The sequence below is a fragment of the Pseudorca crassidens genome, chromosome 1, assembly GCF_039906515.1.
Source record: "Pseudorca crassidens isolate mPseCra1 chromosome 1, mPseCra1.hap1, whole genome shotgun sequence".
In the NCBI taxonomy this organism is placed as follows: domain Eukaryota; kingdom Metazoa; phylum Chordata; class Mammalia; order Artiodactyla; family Delphinidae; genus Pseudorca; species Pseudorca crassidens.
The window spans coordinates 131,429,589-131,451,797 of NC_090296.1; the positions used below are offsets into that span (position 1 = coordinate 131,429,589).

General features: G+C 40.4%; 1 protein-coding gene across 2 annotated transcripts in view; it reads left to right on the forward strand.

Annotated features, from left to right (window-relative positions):
• The first annotated feature begins 1,981 nt into the window (after positions 1–1,981).
• CERS3 (ceramide synthase 3) overlaps positions 1,982–22,209 on the forward strand; it is a 125,155-nt gene continuing 104,927 nt past the window's right edge. Inside the window, exon 1 of one of the 2 annotated variants that reach the window (XM_067755882.1) lies at positions 1,982–2,269. The gene's annotated coding sequence lies outside the window, so the exon portion shown is untranslated. Of the gene's footprint in view, positions 2,270–11,293; positions 11,446–22,209 lie in introns of those variants that run through there. The other variant, XM_067755883.1, reaches the window with a different exon arrangement.

Sequence of the window (22,209 nt, forward strand, 5' to 3'; positions counted from 1 at the left end):
AGAACCAGCTAAGTAGTAATAGTAGAGTGAGCATTGTAATATAGGTATAAACACAGAACAGGGAGGGCTGAAAGCTGCAGGACTTGGCAGGGGAGTCAGACTTTCATCACTCAGAGAGGGCAGAGAGCAGTCAATGGAAGGGCATGGAAGCTGCCTGTTTGCTTTGCCTGGAAGGTAGTGGGAAGAGACAAGAGAAGATTCTGGAGGAGTAGCTATCGCCTGTGCTAAGGAGACCTATAGGAAAAGGTGGCTGGTGGAGCTCTATCAGCAGGGGAAAGAGACATGATAAAGAAAAAAAACTTAATTGGGAAGATAATGTTACACAGTCCAAGCTCGTACTGCTTACTGTACAACAGGCCAATAAGCTGAGAAATGAGTTGTTGGGGTGAGGAGTAGCAACTTTATTCAGAAAGCCAGCAGACCAAGAAAATAGTGGACTAGTGTCCCAAAGAACCATCTTCCCTGAGTTAGAATTCAAGCTTCTTTTATACTGGGGGTGCATTTGGTTCTGCAGTTTCTTGGTGCCAGAATCCTTTGTCCTTGCAGAGGTCCAGTCACAATGATCCTATAAACTTCCAACAAGACAAATGTTATTCTCTGTTCTGCAACTTTTTATCTCCATGTGAATGGAAAAGTGTTATATATTTAAAGGTCAGAGCCTTGTGAATGAGCTATCCTGTATATTTCAGGCTATAGGCAACATTCTTAACTTGTAGCCAAAGCAATAGAATACAAGGTTTAAAGAAAACGAAACAGATCCAACATGAAGTTAGATTTGTTCTTGCCTATTACAATAAGTCTGGTGGCAGTTAGAAGACAATAGACTAGAAATGGATAGTGTGAGGTAACTCTGCATAGTCTCCTGGCAAGATCTGATGAGGGTCTGAACCACAATCTGCGCATTTAGTGCCCACTCTGCTGGAAGTTCACCACCTGCCAGATGAGCTTTAAATTTTATGACCACCTTAATAGAAAAAAGAAAGTCTGGGTAGAGAAAAACAGCCTAGGAGAACTGAGTGAGCAAGTGTTGAGTGAAAGGGCCTTGACCAGGCTTCCTTCTTTGAACTGAATTCATTAGAGAAATTTGAGAAACTATGGAGTTTCAAAGAACTTGAAACTGGCGTTTCCCCTTCTCCGTCTCTAGTCAGCTTTTAATTTGCTCTTAGCTATTAAGCTGATAGAAGAAAAAAGCTGTCTTTCAGCAGTTGAAGTCAGCCAATGAGAAGAGCTTCGAATGAGGCATTCAGAGGAGGCAGCACCTCCTGCCCAGACCTCCTGGGAGGCAAGGTTCAGCTTATAAGACGGACAGGAATAAACTTGTTGAAGTTTTCTTGTCAAAGCACCTTTAAATAATCCACGCCTGCAGCAGTTTCATCTTCAGGCAAGAGAAAGTGAAAATGGCCCCAAAAGGTGCAACATCTCAAATAAACACTATAAAATGAGGGACACTTGCCTTTAAAGTTGAAGTGTCTCAAGCAGACAAACAACATTTATATTGTGCTACTAATAGATTTGTCTTTCCTTGTCTGTGATGATTGTTCTTTGAGACACAAATAAAAACAAAGCGAATCGCATCCAACTATTCTAAAAAGAAAAGATGATCTGATTTTTTTCTTTTTTTGGTCATATTATGGTTCAAAAAAGGGTTTTCTTTTTTAATTGCTAGGAAACAGGTGGAAAAGTTGCATTTCTGAGACTGATGCTCCTTGGTAATGAGTTTTGTGGTGCAGTGCTGGTGGTAGTGATTTAGTTAGCAAAAAGCCCTGCCTGTGTTCCAGGCTTCTGGAGAGTACTACGGCTGTCAGACTAGCTCAGAGGATAGTGCAGGGCTGTCAGCAGTGTTGCAGGTCTCTTTCTGCCACATAAACCCCTTCCTTTTAATACAAACAGCAAGACTATCCTGTTCAGTAGTTGACTAATGACTGTGTGCACTGAAATGCAATGATGATGAAGCAGTTGATGCATTTGTGACTCGGTGTCCCACTGAATTCCAGTTTTCTCCTCTCCATGTGGTCGAACAGGAAACAACATTGCATCAGGAAAGAATCTGAAGGTGCCATCCAGTAGCTGTGCCTCACGTCACTGACTGCCCTCAGTCAGAAATCTTGACCTGCAACTTTAGAGGGTGGGTCTCTGAAAGAATTTCAGAGCTTACACAGAGCTGAGGTGTGTTGCTCTCTGATGAGAACAAAGCTGGCTGGAGCACTGAGAGTCTGGCTCTGTCTCTTCACAACCAAGGGGCATCTTTGTGGACTGAAGTTTCAGAAAGGTAGGCATCATCTTGTGGATGTTGTTACTATTTGAGAAACTTCAAAACCAAGTTGGCCTTGGCTCTGTGTGTGTGTGTGTGTGTGTGTGAGAGAGAGAGAGAGAGAGAGAGAGAGAGAGAGAGACAGAGACAGAGAGAGAGAGAGAGAGAGAGAGAGGGAGAGAGAAATGATGAAAATGTTTGTTTTTGGCCTGATTGTGGGAGAGATACAGAAAAGAGAGCTTTGAAGCCATTTGCTTGATGAGTTTTACTACAGAAGTCTTTAGTAGTGGAGAGTAAATGTTGAATTCAAACTTCTAACTTGTATTACTTGCTCTTTGGCGAGTTTAAACTGATTCACTGAAGGAACAGGAAGAATTGTTCAGAGAGTGAAATCACATGAGGCTGAACGCTCAATCGGCATAGCTTGGTTTATTTGGAAAGCCTTGACTCAAGCTGAAATGCAAAGGGTGACCGAGGATCTCCAGGCAGCATAGCAAAAGCCATTTCAGAATGTCTTAAATTTGGAACAAGGCAGAATTTGCTCATCTCACAGTAAGAAGGTTTTCTAAGCTGGTTCTGTCTTAAGGGAGATAGTCTAAATGTCATGTCCAGAAGACATTAGGTGATTAATTCTAAAACTGCCAGCTTTGTGAAGAAAAACGAAACCAAAACAAAACTTTATTTTTTCTAACCCATGTTTAGTGAAGATGTTCTTTTAAGCAATTTTATTTCCTGAAAAGCCTTACACAGAGCAAAGGAAAGAAACCTTTGGGACTCACCAGATGATGAATATTAATTTATTCATTAATCTATAATGTCCAAGGTCCTTCTCTACCATGAGTGAGGATTCAGACTTTAAACACCTTTCATTCCTCTCCCCTACAAGCCTTTTTTAAAAAGGGGGTTTCCACTTAAAATTTCATCAGTAGGATTGCTGGACAAAGGGACAAATTCTTGAAGGGGAAAATAGGCATATGTTCATGCTGACAGTAATTGTATAGTCTTCCCATTAAAAATATTCTGTCTTTTCTAAAAGCAATCAAATTTATATAAGTCTGAAGATAATTCTGGGTTAGCAATAGTCTGCACTTATTGGGTTCTTGCTGTATGTATATGCATTTCCCATTTAATTCAGTGAGGCAAGACTCATCTTATGCAGTTTTCAGATAAGGATATTTAGGCTCAGTGAGATTTTAGCAGTATAATAGGGAAGTGAGAAAGCCAGAACTCTGTTGCCTTCCTACACACAGATATATATATACAATCATATATATATATGATTGGAGCCTTCTATTCTCCTATTGTATTCCATCAGCCCTTTACAGAGTCCTTGTCACCTGGAGATGTTTCTGAATCCAAAATAATATGCAAATATGTTAATTTGGTGTCATAGCAAGATCAAGTGCCAATCTATAATTTGCTTCTACTCTTGGGGTGAAGGCATGATGAAGTGGACTGAACATGGGCTAGAAAGGCAGACAGACCTAGATTTGAATAGCTCCTTCCTGGTTACTAATTATGTGACCTAGGCAAGTCAGTGAAATTCTTCAAACCTCACTTTCCTTATTTATAAGCTATTTATTATAACGTCCATCACATGGCATTGTTTGTTATAAGGAATAGAAAGACAAGTTATGCAGTGTGTCATCTGCATGACTGAAAAATGGTAGGCTTTCGATAAATAGTAGTCATTTCTCCAATTATTTGTTGATGCTTTGTCATGCTAGATCCTGTTCTGGGCATGGGGGTATCAGCAGTGAACAATGGAGGCAAGAACCTGCCCTCATGGAGCTGCCTGGTGCTTGTTTATTATAACATCGTGTGATTGACTTTCTTTGAATATCACGTTGTAATTATTGAGATCCTTTATAGTGGTTACCATCCAGCTTTGACATAGCCTCTGAAACAGGGTAGTGAAAGTCCTGTGCCAAGATTCCCCTAAAGCATAGTAAAATCAGGCAAAAAGCAAGAACATCAGATACTTGTTTTACAAAAGTCAGTTTGTTGTGCTAATCATTTCAGAGTTAGAGGTCAGGAAAGATGTGTTTTTATGCACACATTCACACATACATACACACACACACACACACACACACACACACACAGAGTTCATCTGAGTTTTCCTGGGCTCCCAAAGCCATAGCAGAAACCTTGTTGGCAGGATGCATGTGGGAGGAGGGTCTGGCTCCAAGAACTCATGGAACAGAGTATAGTGTGGCAACCATTCATTTGCTTTGGGCCCCAGGCCATCTACTCAGGAGCCTTGGGCTTTCCAAGGCCTTCATAGTGTGAATTTAGGGATGCAATACAAAGCTTGAACTGGAGATAATATACCTTTATAAAGACAGATTCAGGACAAGAGTGATTGATTTATTTACTGGCTAAAAGCCTGGAGTTAAGTAAGCCAGTTGGCATCAGGAATGGCATTTCGGCATCTGTCCCTAACTTTGAATCCCAATGAACTGCAGATCATAGCAGAGAGATAGGAGAGGAACACAGGGAAGCTCCCTCTGGAATCAAATGCAATTGTATTCTTCCTTTTCCTGGAGACACCTGCACACACAATACCACTGACCTTATTGGTCTTACACATCGTGAGTTTGTTTTTATTTAGCTGGTAGACCCAGAATGATTGAAGAAATCTTTGTGTCATCCCAGACAGACCAGACAATTGGCACTCTGAAAGAAGACTTTCTTAAGTGGCAGGACTTACTTTCCTAAGCCCAGTGCAACAATCAGTCTCATCATTTTATGGGCCATACTATATATTGCCTTAAGATTGTGTCTTATAGCAAGGATTTTAAATGATGAAAATATAAACTAAGTTAAAAGCCTAATTAGAATAAATTAGGGCTTAGGTATAAAAACATCAAACAGCACGTGGATGGAGAGATTAAGAACCTTTAACCTGGGGCTTCCCTGGTGGCACAGTGGTTGAGAGTCCGCCTGCGGATGCAGGGGACGTGGGTTCGTGCCCCGGTCCGGGAAGATCCCACATGCCGCGGAGCGGCTGGGCCCATGAACCACGGCCGCTGAGCCTGCGCGTCCGGAGCCTGTGCTCCACAACGGGAGAGGTCACAACAGTGAGAGGCCCGCGTACAGAAAAAAAAAAAAAAAAAGAACCTTTGACCTTGGGACTTCCCTGGTGGTCCAGAGGGTGAGATTCCACACTCCCAAGGCAGGGGGCCTGGGTTCAATCCCTGATTGGAGAATTAGATCCCGCATGCATGCCACAACCAAGAAGTCTGCAAGTCTCAACGAAGAGCCCGCATGCTGCAACTAAGACTCAGCACAGCCAAAATAAATAAATATTTTTTAAAAAAAGAACCTTTGACCTTATAAAACACTGTAACAGCCTAAACTTTCCCCAGGAATTTCTGTGGATAGGAGACAGACATTCCATTGTAAATGGACTTCAGCAATCACTGTATTTTTGAAACAGTTAAATTATTTCCAAATTTCATTATTATCAGACCTTAAAGTCTGAGGAAGCCCATTAACAAGTAGAAGAGGGCTGTGTGAGAGGGAGTTTGACCTTGAGACACATTTCCCCTTTCCCAAGTAGGAGGATTTAAAATTTCTCAGGCAGGGAGTGTTTACATGCTGCTCAAATATAAAGTTAAAGGGTTTTGGTTCATTTAAAAAACCATTTCCTCTTTTTTTTTTTTTTGCCAACCTGGTTGCTGGAAAGTCTGTGGAGGGTATCTGTACAGCGTTCTAAGGAGTGTGAACTGAACAGACCAGAGGCCTTATGCATAGCTGGCATTCGGTTTACAGAAGTTCCAATTCAATGGAAACTTTCCTTTTTTTTTTCCCTGAATTTTATCTTCAGGAAATACCAGGAAACTAATACATTTAACCAAAATTTCCAAATTTGTCTGCTCAGTATTGGTACACACAAACACACACCACACAGACACACAGATGCACATACACACACACACGACATAGACACAGATACACACAGACATACACATACACACACTACACAGACACACACACACGTTCGTGTGCATGTGCACAATATAAAAACAAAATCAAAAGATACATACTTTTTGCATGTGTGCAGCAACGGTTTAGTTCTCCTGTCATAGATTGTGCTGCCTTCTTCCATCCTGTAGCTCTGCCTTCTGAAACATGTGACGTGTGGTCACTGGGCCTGGAGAAGGGAGAAATGGAAGCAGTTTTCTAGCTTTTTTTAAAACTGAGATATAATTGACATACTGGCTTCAGGTGTTGTTACATAATAATTAAATATTTGTATATATTGTGAAATAATCACCAAACATAATTCTCGTTAATGGGAAAACTGTAAAATTCACAGCTAATGCATATATTTAGGTTATATGAAGAGATAAAATATTACATTAAGGGACTTGAAATAATTTTTATTTATATTTCCATGTTCTTAAATGAAGTGATTAGGGAGGAAAAAGCATATGCCACAATCCATTTGTTCTTTATAGAGTACTTGTGTTCAAGAACAAGTCTTATTTCTTTTATTTATTTATTTTTTAATTTTGTTTTTTTGCGGTACGTGGGCCTCTCACTGTTGTGGCCTCTCCCGTTGCGGAGCACAGGCTCCGGACGCGCAGGCTCAGCAGCCATGGCTCACGGGCATAGCCGCTCCACGGCATGTGGGATCTTCCCGGACCAGGGCACGAACCCGTGTCCCCTGCATCGGCAGGCGGATTCTCAACCACTGCGCCACCAGGGAAGCCCTATTTGTTTTATTTTGATTCATTTGCCAGACATACTTTAGCAGGTAGTCAATAAATACTTGTTGGTTAGATTGATCCTGACACAGGCTGAAGAATAATTATTTCAAGATTCAAGCAAAAATTCTGAGAGCATTTTCTTCAATAATGAAGATGACTTGACATCATTTAATAACTAAATTGGCTTCAATTTCTTCCCTTCAAATTTTGTTTTCTTGCTTGCCATCTGATTAAAAATGTAAAATATGCTGATGCTGAGCAAATCTCAAACTGCGCAGATGCGCAATTTTCATTTGTGATGTTCCCACAGGCTCACTGTCACTTCTGACCTTGGGTCAGCGTTACAGGGCTTATAATGAGCTCCTCCTGTTCCATTAGCTGTAACTGACTTTCCTGACTTGTTTCCAATGGAAATACACTTTCTGTGGAATGCTGGTCTACAACCAATTGTGGAAGAGAAAACGTCAGAGCATTACTAGATGATGACTGTAAAATAATATTCAAGTTGGATTTTCCTAAGTAATTGTTTCACAGATTACACTATTGCAGTGGTTTTCAAACCTCTTTCAATGATCACTGATGGTAAATACTTTTAGATCTCAACTCAGAACACACACACACATTAACTGGAATAAAAGTTTCACAAAACAATACTTGATATGTATTGATGTTTTCTCTTCTATTCCATTCCACTCTATAAAATTTCTGGTCATGATCTACTAATTAATTTTGTAGCTGGTAGTGGTTCTCCATACTGGCTGAAAGTAAGAATCAACTAGGAAACTTTAAAAAAAATACTAAAGCCAAAGGCACAACAGACCAATAAAATGGACTAGAAATTCCAGAAATAAACCTCCACTTTACATATTGGACACATTTACTCCAATACATATTGGACCCTTGATTTATGACAGTATTGATAATATAAGGAAAGAATGACCATTTGAATATCCATATGGAAAAAAATTAACCTTGTTTCTAACCTCAAAATATATAGAGACCTAAATGTTAGTATGGATGTGACAGGTAAAATAATATAACTTCTGGATCTGTACTGTTCCATGCAGTAGAAATTGAATATCATGATTCTCTTGTTCACGTTCAGAGCATCTTTTTCTTTTTGGTTAACCTTAAGACATTTATAATTAAATTTCACTGACATGAATGACACAGGGGAACTTGAATCCTCTCTTACAGCATGTGGAGCCAGCAACCTGCCCTGCGGGTCAACCCAACCCCAGTTCCACCACTTTCATCTAGGTTCACATGTGGTCCTGCTTTACAGAATCAGACTAGTCATTCATGGTAGCACTAATGGCAACTGTATGTTTTGGCAGAAAAAAATCTGAGGAAATACCCAATAAGTCTTAGTTTAGAGAAGAAGATTTTAAAAAGAAGGCTTAGAAACCCATAGACCCCAGATCAAGATCAATAGAGGAGTAGCCAGCAGATCACATGGCACATGTTGGACTTCCCCCGACCAGGGAAACGGGAGTTGGCTCTGTGCCTGACATGACACTGACCTGGTACCTTGCTTGGTACGTGTCAGCATGGTGTTTTCTCTGATTCACAACAGCTAATGGCAGAAATCAGAGACAAATGAAAATCATATAAATATATATTGGACAGAAATTTAAGGATGCCCTTTTGAAAAGAATGTATATTTGAAAAGTCTGGAAACCTAGGGAAATTTTTATTTTAAAATATGTTACATTTTCGTATAATATACCCAGAATGTTTTTTCTTCCAGATACTTTTGCAGTCAAAAGATCCCTAATTTTTTATAAAATAAAATAAATAAAATATATTTATTTATTTGGCTGTGCTGGGTCTTAGTTGTGTCACGTGGGATCTTCGTTGCAGCATTCAGGATCTAGTTCCCTGACTAGGGATTGAACCTGGGCCCCCTGCATTGGGCGCACGGAGTCTTAACCACTGGACAACCGGGGAAATCCCAAAAGATGCCTAAATTTAAAGCCATGGATTTAATCATTAATCTCCCCCAAAAGTATAATTAATAAATGAAATATTTTCTCTATGTTGCAGACTTTGCAGATACCCTATATGTCTCTCTATGTCTCTGTCTGTCTCGGTGTCTCTGTCTTTCCCCCTATCTACTTAAAATCTGGGTGTTATGCATTTTTTTTTTTCTTTAAGGGGCTTCTTGCATTAGATAGAGCTAGATAGGAATGACTAGTTCTTTTCAGTTTTGAGATCTTATGAGTTACTTACTCTTGGTGAGTAAATAGCAAGAGCTAGTGGCCATGGACAGAGGGAGAGGCTGGGCTGAGAAAGGGAGATGACCCATCCCTGTTTGCTCAGAGGAGGAAACAGTGACTATCCCAGCAGGTGCCCAATTTCCTAATCTCATGCCAGCACTTCTTGCCAGGGGGAAATCTCCCCTTTTATTTATTTATTTATTTATTAATGATTTCTGAGTTAAAGAAGGAAACTGTTGGGAACGTGTAATTGAGATTATTTTTCTGTACTCCTTCACTGCTTCCCTGCCCTCTGCTCTAGGTTCTCACACCCACTGCACCTCACCCTCATCTGAAGATTATGGGAATCTTTGTCATCTTGTTCTTTTCTAAGGGATGTTTCCTTCTGCAGTGGAAACACTTCATAAGCATATATTTTAAATATTAAAATTGGAGGCTTTCTTCATCAGTTCTCTAATAACACCAAGTCCTTCCCTAAAAGTAACTTGCTTCCTCTTTATCAGTGAGTGAGACAGATGTTCCAGATTCCTTCTTGATCAAGGTGTGGCTCTGTACCCTTCTATAGATTTCACTCTCTTTCATAAGAGATTCCTTTGGTGACACTGCCCCTGACGACTACCGTGTTGTAAGAAATCCTGCTGACACTGAGGAAATGAATTACCCTGTCAAGGAAATGGATTATCCCTCAGAAAAGCTGCTCTGCCACCAACACTTGGTCGGGTAACCTCAATACTGATCAGGGTATTATAGGAAATTAGTGAATGACGGCTGGCTGTTATGCCACTTGGAAATCCATAGTGCCATTGATGAGGAAATGTAAATAGTGACCACAGTACCAACACTTGCAGCTTACTGGGCACTTACTATACACCGAGCGTTACAAAGTGATTTAGACACATGACCTCATTTCATCCTGACCTAGAGTTTACAAACATAAAAATCATTATATCTGTTTTACAGATGAGGTCATATAGCTGGAAAGGGGTAGGATGGGCATTCAGATTCCCAAACATCTATTCTTGACAAGCCAATAGGCCTTGGGTTCCTACGCGTCCTGTCCTGAAATTCTATCCCAGTGTGTTGTGGGGGGAAGGTCTGGGCATCCCCCCAGGTGAGTCTGATCATTGGGAAGGTTGGAACTAGGTGACTCTATGCAGGACAGCCTCTCCAGGACTTGTCTCTGGACTTTCTGTTTAGCAGAGTTTTTGCCCATTATGTGGGCTTCCTTTACTGAAAGAAGAATATGAAACCAGTTATCTTTTCCCAGTAGTGAAAGATGTGGAAATAGTGGCGGGAAGGCAGCTGTGAAGGAGCAGATGTCCCATTCCTCTCCCTTGGAGAATCTTTTTAAACTTAGCATTTAATCTTATTATTTAAACCAGCCTGACATGGGATTCTTGCCCCTACCCAATAAAGTCAGGATAATAAGATAGTATCATTACATAACACTGATTCTGTACTTTACTGTATTCAGGTAAAGTACATACATACCTAATCACTCTAATCCACAGCAGGTCTTTGCAGTAGGTAGAATTAGCACCATTTAATTCAGACGAAGATTCAGAGATTGAGTTGTCCAAGACCTAGCTATTGACAGGTCTGGCCCTTGAACGGGCTGTCTGACTCCAGGGCCAAGGTTCTTTCTTTTTCAGGTGTTTGAAAGACAGTGAGCTACTTGAGGCAGTGTATGTAGCACTGCATTCTTTTTAAAAAATTCTTAAATTGCAGGCTTGCGATTTGTATGGTGGTCTTCCTGACCTGAGGCTAAGTGAGTGGGGAGCTTCTGCAGAACCTGCCACAGTGCACAGGAGGGCTTTGCACCCAGCCAATCCTCCAGTTTCTCCAGTGGGAAAACCTGAGACAGAATCAGGGCCTGGCCTCAGGTTCCTCTGTGAGTCACTAGCAGCAGCGAGGTTCTCAACTCCCTTGCTTTTGCCTGTGGGGAGCTTCTGCAGAACCTGCCACAGTGCACAGGAGGGCTTTGCACCCAGCCAATCCTCCAGTTTCTCCAGTGGGAAAACCTGAGACAGAATCAGGGCCTGACCTCGGGTTCCTCTGTGAGTCACTAGCAGCAGCGAGGTTCTCAACTCCCTTGCTTTTGCCTGCATCAGTCCCTTGTGCCTGAGACTAATAACAGTATAATTTATGAAGCAAGATGTGTGACTCACCAGGCAAGGGAGGAGAGCTTGCAAGGAAGGACGCGGCGGAGAGGAGCAACATATTTAACAGCAACTGGAAAGGAAATGCTGACATGATGGTAATTGGGTTAAAATTTCTTTACATTGCAACACCATTGCGTGGTTACCCAGCTGTTAATTTATATTTTAGACTTCTAAAGTTAACTAAAAACGGGGGCGGGAACAGGGGGAAGAGGGGAAGGGAATTCCACCTTTGAAGGCAGAATTATCAAATCTATGTAACTTTTTCATAGATTTCTTCTCAATCATCTTGGACCCCTTTTCTTTGAACCCCAGGATTTGCCTTCTTCTAAAACATATCCATTGTGTAACTTTGCTTTACACCCTTCTGATTTCAGTCTTACCTGTTTTTCTGCAACCTCCTATCCATGTTACCAGTCTAAATAAACTTCCTCAGTCACTTACCTCTCTTGTTCCTGAGCTGGCCTTTGGCAATCTTTGTCAATTAATGACCAGGACAGAGATGAACCAGAGATCCGATAAAGGTGAAGAGGCATCCAGGAGAATTACTTTTTGGTGAATACTCCCTCCTTAAATGGCTTTTTCTGCATTATCTTTATTATCTCCAGAATCTAAAGTCAGTTTATAGATAGGTCACAAGAGCCTGTCTTCCTGTTGACCAAGGAAGCACATTTTAAATTTTCAGTTACCTGTTTGTGTGTGTAAAAAGGCTGTGATAAGTTTTACGTAGATAGCAAACTTGCCTTACTTCAAATCGTCTATTACTTTTTGTATATGAAACATTAACTTAAAAAGTTAGCCTCTTAAAATATATTAATGTGAAATAAATCACCTTAATAACACCTTTTAGTATGGGAAGCTGGGTGCATACTGGGAAAACAATAATTTAAAATCTTAAATATGCAGAGTTTTACTGTTCTAGCATATCAATTATTTTTTCATGTTTCTTTCTAGTTTTTGTCTTTACACACACGCTCACACACATATATGTGTATGATTAAAATAGTATATTATACGAGATCATATACTGTCATATGATCATAGTATAGATATAATTTTGAATTTTCTTTTTTAAACGTGTCATAACACTTTTCATGTTTATAAATTTTACAATTTTAGCATTAATTGATTATTATTAGAGTTAACATTTCAAAATGTACTTAAACATTCCATATTTTAAAAATCCATTATTTACTAGTACTGAAGTGTTACTTATTAACTATAGTTTAAAAAGTTTTCTTTCCAGTTTACATGTATTTCTAGGTAGGCAGGAACATTTTGGTGACTCCTAAAATTTATTATCCGATTCCAAAAGGGTAGTATCATTTACGTTGCCACCAGTAACATAGGAATGTACATTTATATGTAAATGATATATATGAGACATTTATAGCATAGTTAGCACTGAGTATTATTTTTAAATAATGTCTTCTAATTTAATAGGTGTAAATTATAGAATTTTATGACCTGGAAGTTCATTTAGTTGCTCTCTTTAGAAGGGCAACCTGGTATTTGATAGCTTGACTCCAATTTACGTTTAACAGGCATGTAATACAGTGATTTACAAATATTTACTCACTTTGTTATTTAAACAACCTCATCAGGGTGGTACAATTATTATTTCCATTTTGTAGATGGGGAAACTGACATTAAGTTAGTTGTCCAAGGGCACATAGCTAGTTAAGTGTCAGAACCCAGGCAGTCTGGCTCCAGAGTCCATGTGCTTGATGACTGTGTTATACTGGCTCCCTTAATATCTATTTAGCATTTACTGTTTGTACGCTTTCCGTATGCCAAGTTATGGGTGCTATTGTGAGTAAAACAATTTTAGCCCCTGACCTCATGGATCTGGAAGTCTGGAGAGGGAACCAGACTTTAATCAAATCAACATACATATAATTACAAATTTGATACATGTTATGAAGAAAAAGAATGGAGTGATGGTAGCATCTAACAGGAATATTTCTTTTAGCTGTAAGAGTGATGGGGGTGCAGGGGTCATGGAAAGTCTTGGTGAAGATCTTAGAGATACTTAAACTGAGACTTGAAGGATAAGGAGGAGAGAGTAGGGTGAAGATGGGTGAAAAGAGCATTCTAGGCAGAAGGAATAGTCTATGCATATGCCCTGAGGCAGGAAAGGACTTTCCCTTCTGCTCTAAGGGTCATAAAGCTGACCGGCTTGCTTGTGGGATCACAAAGTGAGGGGAAGGGGATGCACAAGTGAGCCTGGAAAAGCAGACAGGGGTCCAGTGGTCCAGGGCCATGCCACAAGCTTCTCACTCACAGAAGAGTGCACACAGGGGGAGGAAGGTAAGCGCTGCCTCCAGACACAGCTGGAGTTTGTTTTGGGCAATAAGCCTCAGGCAGAGCCATCCCCAGGTGGGGTTTCTTCTGCACACAACAGCAAATGGTGACCCTGCCTGTGCTTTTCTAGGAATTAAAACTTCACTGGCTCATTATTTGAGTTAGGAAGGGGATATTTAAGTTAGGAACCTAGATCAAGGCATATTGTGAAGTCTTATTATAGAGCCAAGAGAAACATGGCCTGAAGAGAACAGCATCAGGGGAGAGCCTTCGCTTGAGGGAGAACATGACCCCGTACAGATGCCAAGTGCCTTGTTGGCATTTTAGGGGTTTATTAGTTTTGCTGGAAATTTTTCCATAATGTGTACTAACAATGAAAGAGTATTGTTCTAGTAGAAAGTGATAGCTGGCTCATGGGGACATTAACCTATGCTTTGGAATCAGTGGAAGTAAAAAGGCAGAAGCACATCTTCCTAAAATCTCAAGTCAACTTTTACTCTATAAGCAAACTCTATATACAGTATTAGAAGGGGAAAACGAGAAGGCCCTTTCTTCTAATTTCAATTTCAGAGGCCTTTTTGATTTGCTCCATATAACTTAAGCTTTTGTTAATTAGTGTTAGAGTAAGCACATAAAGTTTGTTGGACTTTTCCATCAAGTCAATCAGGATTAGAGAATGAAGGATTGGCCAGTAGGAAGAACTCTAAAGAGTATAGGAATCACAGCTATAGGAAGCAGTCACGACCCCTGGGGCGGAGATACAGTACACAAGGAAGAGGCCTCCAGGGCTGATGTGCAGACCCTGATGAAGAGGGCACAGAGGGGTCGCTATGGAAAACCAGCAGAACTGGCTGGCTATGGAACTAGCCCTCAGAAACTTGCGGGAAATCTGCCCTCTAGGGTGCTGTTCATCGGGAGGTGTCTCGCTGGAGACACTCTGGCCACAAAACTCCCCAGGAAGGTGCTGGTGGATTCTGCTGGCTGATGGGGGCTGCTGGAGGCTTCACTGGGAGTGCACCAGAGCCAAAAGCGAAACTTCTTCCTCCTGCAGTATCTCTCCACTACTCCCTACTTGGAAAGGTCCTGGGCCAGCTGGCAAAGGAAGTAGGTAAAGGGACCAAAGGGACCAGACTTATTTCACAGAGCAGGCAAACAGGGTCAAAATCTAATGACTTACATGAAATAGAAGTTTATTTCTCTTGTGCATAACAGTTCAGATATGGGTGGACCAGGGCTAATGTGCTAATTGGCTTCAAAAATTGCTCCAGTTCTGTCATCCCCATTTCCAGCTGTCAGGAAGGAAGACAGAGAGAAGCCAGGACATGCAGCTTGGTCTTTAGGGAGATTACCCAAATCAGTTCCTACTCCTGTGTCATTGACCCAGACATGGTCACGCATGGCCGCACCTAGCCGTGATAGAGGGAGGTTGGGAAATGTTGCCTCGTGTGGCAGGGTAGCCACATGCCAGGTTAAACTGGGGGTGGGGGGGTGGTGTCTGTAACTAAAAGGCAGAATCAATGGATACTTAGGACATCCCGACACCCCTCAACGGCATCTTTGAGGCAATACCATGTTTCTGCTACAGATCTTCTGAAATTTTCTTTTTCATTTCTAAATCTGTTCTGAATTTCTTTGAGGCTTTAAATTGGTATAATTGTAAAATGCAATATGAGGGAATTAAAATTGTTTTTATCTTGTTGTAAGTTAATTACTTCTTTACATAAAGTATAGGGGTTTTTTTTTTCCTTCTCTTCAGTTTTCTAAAGTTATAAGCCCAGGCATTTATTATATTTTTATAAACTAACTTAGTCATAATAAATATCCTTCAGAGTTAAGTTGCTCTGTCATTTGCATTGTCTTATCCATTTGAAATGGCACAACTCAAAATGCTTTCAGAATTGGAAGTTACAGCTGGCTCAGTCCTTACACTGTTCACAGGAAGCAAGTAGCTGCTCATGTTTTCTTTTGTGTTTTATTTTAAAGGCATAAACCAGTTCTTTTGGTTGAGTTAGTAGAGTTAAGGTAGACTAAAGTTAGATAAACATGTTTACCTGACCTCCTACACCAAATTTTAAAAATTGTTCTCCAGCTAACGAAAATGATGTTGTACATAGTTATCAATAAATTAGATATAATTTCTGGCCATAGTGTCATGCCTTTATTGTTCAAAACTCCATTCCAGCCTCAGTAAACCCTCCATCAGTTCATTCAGCAAGCACTTGTATAGTGTCTACTGTGTGGCAAACTTTGGGTATACAGTAGTGTATGAGCCACGCAAAGTCCTTGCTCTTCTGGAGCTGACTTTCTCTTCACCAGAGAACCCTGGCCCCTCTGTAATCCAGCTGGTCACCCAGTCACAAAAACGCTCACCAACTCTCATATCCTCCAACCATAATAATACTCAGAAATTGTGAATACTGATTCAAGAGTGTCTCTCACTGCATTGCTCAGGAATATGCCTTTACTTCAATTTAACTTGTTTTCCTAACTTCCCATTTCTCATCACCATCCTCTATCTGAGAGATATTTTCTGTTCTGTAGAGATACTTTCTTGTCACTCCCCTCCGTCCAAGAGATATGTTCTGTAGAGTTATCTTCTAAACTGATGTGATGTTTACAGTAGGGATTAGATGGATAGTTACCAGAAGCTGTCCAAAGACTCAGCCTGACTTGGAGTTCTTACCTCAGCAATAGTTAGAGTACCACATTTTTTCAGTACTTTACAAAAATGTTGCTTCAAATAGTGATAAACTTGTAACCCAGATAATTTTATTTCTTCAAGTACTAAGGTCAGATTTAATGGTGTGTGTCTGAGAAAGTGGCTCAACAGGCTTCCTTCACCCTGATGGGTTCTGTATCCATGAGGTCAGAAAATAATGTGTCATAAAAACCTACATTCATTAGATTGTCTTCCTGCAAACTACTGGTAGCTGGAGTTGAAAATAGGGTTTAAAATTTCCACAGTATTAGTGGGAAAACACAGCTGGGCTATGATGCCACCTCCATTACTGAACTTCCCCAAAGTAAAAAGAAATAACTGCAGGTACTTTTCTTGTAAATATTTCCTATTTTTAAAAATAGCTTCAGATTCTTTTATATAAATAAAAATTGTAGTTCCTTCAGATTTTTTTTATGTTAAGTAGGAATTTCAGTACTTAGAGAATGTACGAAGGATGGGAAAAAATGGAGTTTGAGTAGCTGATGATAAAAAAGGGACTGAGAATGGCCAAGGAGTAAATGAATACGTTTGCTTCTGAGAGAACACTAAGCAGAGACTGAAAAGTTGTCAATACGGTTGGCAATTTTCAGTTGCCAGAAAGGCCTAGAGTTCAGCCAAATGAATCAAGATGAGATATGGACTATGAGTTTGATGTGGGAGTCAGTGAGCTTCTCAGAGTGTTCAAAAGTGACTGAGTCACAGGCAGGGCTCCTGAATGACAGATTCATTGTTGCAAATGCTCAGGATTTTTTTTTTTTTTTAGAGCAGTAACTTGTGGGGTTTTAAAAACACAGGTATCTCTCCATCTCAATATTTTCTAATTCTCTTTCCATCTGAGGATTGTTTAAATATCACAATAGTTAGTTAACACAGCATACAGGTACTGTTCCACTCACTGTGTGAATGTTTGTCATTCACCAGGCATCTTTTTAAGGCTGAGTCAGGGAAGCCAGCAGCCTCTGTTACACTGAACAACCAAAAAACCCTTAAGTAGTGACTGAGTGCCACTGTCACATTTGAAATGTAGGCGGAACAGGAGCAAAAATGGGAGAGAAAGAAAGAAAAGGGGACCAACAAGTGCCCATTGTGGGCAAGATGAGATCGAAGGCTAACCAGAGGGAGAAACTGACAGATGCTACAGGCTGCCAGTCCCTCCTCAGTTACTCAAGGGAGTTCCTGCTTCCCCATTTAAACTTTAGAAGGAAATCCTAAGAACAGGCACTTCTGCTAAATTTAAGGTCCAGACAGCTGAATTGGAGCTGTCTGTTTCTCCTGAAGGAGAGTGGGAAAAATGCTAGGTGTATCAGTCAGTGCTCTTGATTGTAAGCAATGGAATCCACCTCTTTCTTACTACCTTAAACAAAAGGCTTCACTGAAAGTGACTCACAGCACCAGGTCTGATGGACCAGACCTGGACCACAGTAGAAACCAAGAGACTAAGGTGATCACGAAAGCCAGGAAGCTGAGAGATGACAACTGTGTTCTCAGCAGCAGTAGCCTAGGCAGAATGCCATCTGCTGCTGATGCAGCTCGTCCCGGTCTGGTCCAGATTCAAAGTCCTGAGTAAAGCTTCCATTTTGCCAACCCCAGGCCATCCCAGGTCAACTGCTAGCAGATGGAAAATTGTCCATCTTGGCTTTCACAGTGGGAAAGGCATGGTACCAACTCTACACACATTGCTGATTTCCTCTGCTACTAGGAGGGCTGAAAGCTGGGCTACCTCTAGAACAGCACGTCCTGTACACTAGAGTCAGGGAAAGATGACTGTAAAGGATGCCAGAGGTCCTGGAACAGGCTTGTGGCCTTAAGACAGCTACTGAGAGGCTAAGAGAATGTGACTTGCTTCTTGCTACTAGAATGAAATGGCAGAAAAGAGGAGGAGAGTGCCAGTCCCAGTTCTCTCTCTGCTTAGCCCTGGATCTCATCTTGAGAGCAAGTATGGTAGAGAGGCTGGCTGGAGGGTTAGCCTGGATGAGTAAAGCCCACTGCCCAGAGCTAGACTGTTGACCTGAACACGCTATACCGAAGTCTGTCATCTGAGAGAGCCATTTCTCCTTCAGAGGAGTTAGTCTGTTTTTACTTTTTAAAGCATGAAATTTTTATTTTCTCCCAGAAAGCCATTAACTTCAAAATCATGCTGAAGTCTGAATCTGGATATAGTCTTTCCTTCACTATTTATTTTTCTGGGTTCATGAACACAATCTTTTTTTTTTTTTTTTTTTTTTTTGGCTGCACCACACAGCTTGTGGGATCTTAGTTCCTTGACCAGGGAGCAAACACGCGTCCTTGGCGGTGAAAGTGCGGAGCACTAACCACTGCACTGCCTGGGAATTTCCCGTGGACACAACCTTGACTCAGGTGAATTTGGGAGGTAAAACTCAAGACCCTTAAATGAGATGATAGGAAGCTTTAGCATGAAGTTCAGGCTGAGTCATGGATTAAAAGATATAAAAGTTAAAGGAGGATGAAGCTGAGAAGGAGACTTTTATTTATTTATTTTATTAAAAAATTTTTTTAACATCTTTATTGGAGTATAATTGATTTGCAATGGTGTGTTAGTTTCTGCTTTATAACAAAGTGAATCAGCTATACATACACATATATCCCCATATCCCCTCTTGCGTCTCCCTCCCACCCTCCCTATCCCACCCCTCTAGGTGGTCACAAAGCACCGAGCTGATCTCCCTGTACTATGTGGCTGCTTCCCACTAGCTATCTATTTTACATTTGGTAGTATATATAAGTCAGAAGGAGACTTTAACTTTTTTTATTTTAGATATAACTCACATACCATAGAATTCACCCAAAGTGTGCAATTTAATGTTTTTTTTAGTATATTCACAGAGTTGTGCAACCAGCACCACATTCAATTTATGAACATTTTCATCACCCCCAAAAGAAACCCTGTACCCATTAGCAACCACTCCCCACTTCCCCCCACACCACCGTGTACACCCTAAGGAACTACTAAACTACTGTTTGTCTCCCTATATTTGCCTATTCTGAACATTTCACATGACCGGAATTATACAATATGTGCCTTTTCTGCCTGGCTTCTTTTACTTAGCATGTTTTCAAGAGCCATCCATGTCGTAGCATGAATCCTTTCAATTCTCTTGAGTATATACCTAGGAGTAGAATTGCTGGGTCATATGATAACTCCGTGTTTAACATTTCAAGGAACTGCGGACTATTTTCCACAGCAGCTGCACCATTTTACTTTCCCTCAAGCAATATATGAGGGTTCCAATTTCTCCACATCCTGCCAACATTGTTATCTTTTTGATTATAGCCATCTTAGTGGGTATAATGAAGGATATCTCTGGGTTTGTTTCTTATTTGCATTCCCCTCATGGTTAATGATGTTGAGCATTTTTCCATGTGCCTATTGGCCATTTGTATATCTTCTTTGATGAAATGTCTATTCAAGATCCTTTGCCCATTTTTAAATTGGGTTATTTGTCCTTTTATTATTGAGTTCTAAGTGTTCTTCATATATTCTAAATACAAGTCCCTTATCAGATATATGATTTTCAAATATTTCCTCCCATTCGATGGATTGTCTGTTTTTTTTTAACATCTTTATTGGAGTATAATTGCTTTACAATGGTGTGTTAGTTTCTGCTTTATAACAAAGTGAATGAGTTATACATATGTTCCCATATCTCTTCCCTCTAGCGTCTCCCTCCCTCCCACGCTCCCTATCCCACCCCTCTAGGTGGTCACAAAGCACCGAGCTGATCTCCCTGTGCTATGCGGCTGCTTCCCACTAGCTATCTATTTTACGTTTGGTAGTGTATATATGTCCATGCCACTCTCTCACTTTGTCACAGCTTACCCTTCCCCCTCCCCATATCCTCAAGTCCATTCTCTAGTAGGTCTGTGTCTTTATTCCCTTCTTGCCCCTAGGTTCTTCATGACCTTTTTTTTTTTTTCTTAGCTTCCATATATATGTGTTAGCATACGATATTTGTTTTTCTCTTTCTGACTTACTTCACTCTGTATGACAGACTCTAGGTCCATCCATCTCACTACAAATAACTCAATTTATTTCTTTTTATGGCTGAGTAATATTCCATTGTATATATGTGCCACATCTTCTTTATCCATTCATCTGTCGATGGACACTTAGGTTGCTTCCATGTCCTGGCTATTGTAAATAGAGGTGCAATGAACATTTTGGTACATAACTCTTTTTGAATTATGATTTTCTCAGGGTATATGCCCAGTAGTGGGATTGCTGGGTCGTATGGTAGTTCTATTTTTAGTTTTTTAAGGGACCTCCATCCTGTTCTCCATAGTGGCTGTATCAATTTACATTCCCACCAACAGTGCAAGAGGGTTCCCTTTTCTCCACACTCTGTATATGGATTGTCTTTTAACTTTCTTGATGGTATCCATTGAAACACAAAATGTGTTAATTTTGATGAAGTCCGATTTATCTATTTTTTATTTTGTTGTTTGTGCTTTGGGTGTCATATGCAAGAAGGCTTTGCTTAACCCCAGGTGTTGAAGATTTACTCCTATATAATATTCTAAGAGTGTTATTATTTTAGCCCTTATATTTAGATCTGTGCTTCATTTTGAGTTAATTTTTGTATGTCCTGTGAAGAAGAGATTCTTAACTCTTTTGAAGCAGCAGTAATTGATGTTTGGTGGCAGCACATGAAGAAAGAGGAAATAGTGTAGATTTTTTTTCTCAATTTGAACTACATATACCCGGGGGCCACCCTTAACTTCTGAGTTCTTTCTCTCTCCCCATATATGTTTTTGGTTGTTTGATATTAAAGTTATTAGGCTTTCAACAAATCTTTTTTCATTGCTTGCATATTATTTAGCGTGGCAACCCCTATATAACCATTGTAAGCTGTTTATTTAATTATATTTCACACTGGACAAAATAATCTTTACTGCCTGGAGTTACATTTTAGGAGTGAGCAAACTATTTTGTATAATGATTATTATAATAGTATCAAAACTAACTCACTGCCATTGCTATTTGTTCCCTGAGTCATAGCCTATTAAATTTGGAGCTAATATAGTAATGAACATGCTAAGGCAAACTTTTAGGAAGAAATAGACCTCCCCTTGCAGGAGTAGGTCGTTCTGACGCAGTGAGGGACACAGGCACGGTACAAGGTTTGTCCGTTACAGGAGAGACTCCCGTGACCTGGGCTCATTTCTAAGATCTGTAGGAATTTTGAATTTTAGCTGTAGTCTCACTCAAAGAATTGTGCCTGCTCTTGTTCTGACCCAATCCGGCTGTGCACTTCAATGCAGATTTCCTCTCTTAATTCCCTCTTTGGTTAGTTATGTCAGATGGCCCAGGCAGCCAGGCTGGAATCCTCAGCTCCCTTGCCAAAGTGTGTTAATTCTTCCTTCCTAACAACTCTTTCATCAGTTCTCACTGTCTCCTCCCTAGTCCAAATCCAGGTCAGTCCTGGCTCAGTTGTAAGCTCCCTGAAGTCTAGGATCATCCCTTTCCTTTCTGTAGACCCAAAGACTGATAGGAAGTATTCAGTAAATATTTCCTGATGATCTTTATTCCACCATATTTGCACAATTTTGCGACTGTATTAATGCTACTTACCCTCCTCCAGGGTAGAAGTTACAGTAAAATGATTAATACATGAAAAAGAAGGCAGCCCCTCTCCTTCTCCACACAAGGCTTGCAGGTGTGGGTGTGACCAGTTTCCTGCTACTTTGCACGCACGTGTCTCTGAGCAGCAGATGAGAAATGAAATAAAGTAGGGAATATCTCACCATGGTTAGTTATTTGGTTTTGGTGTGGATTTTTCTGAAGCATATTGATGTCCACACTCTGGAATTCTTCTTCATC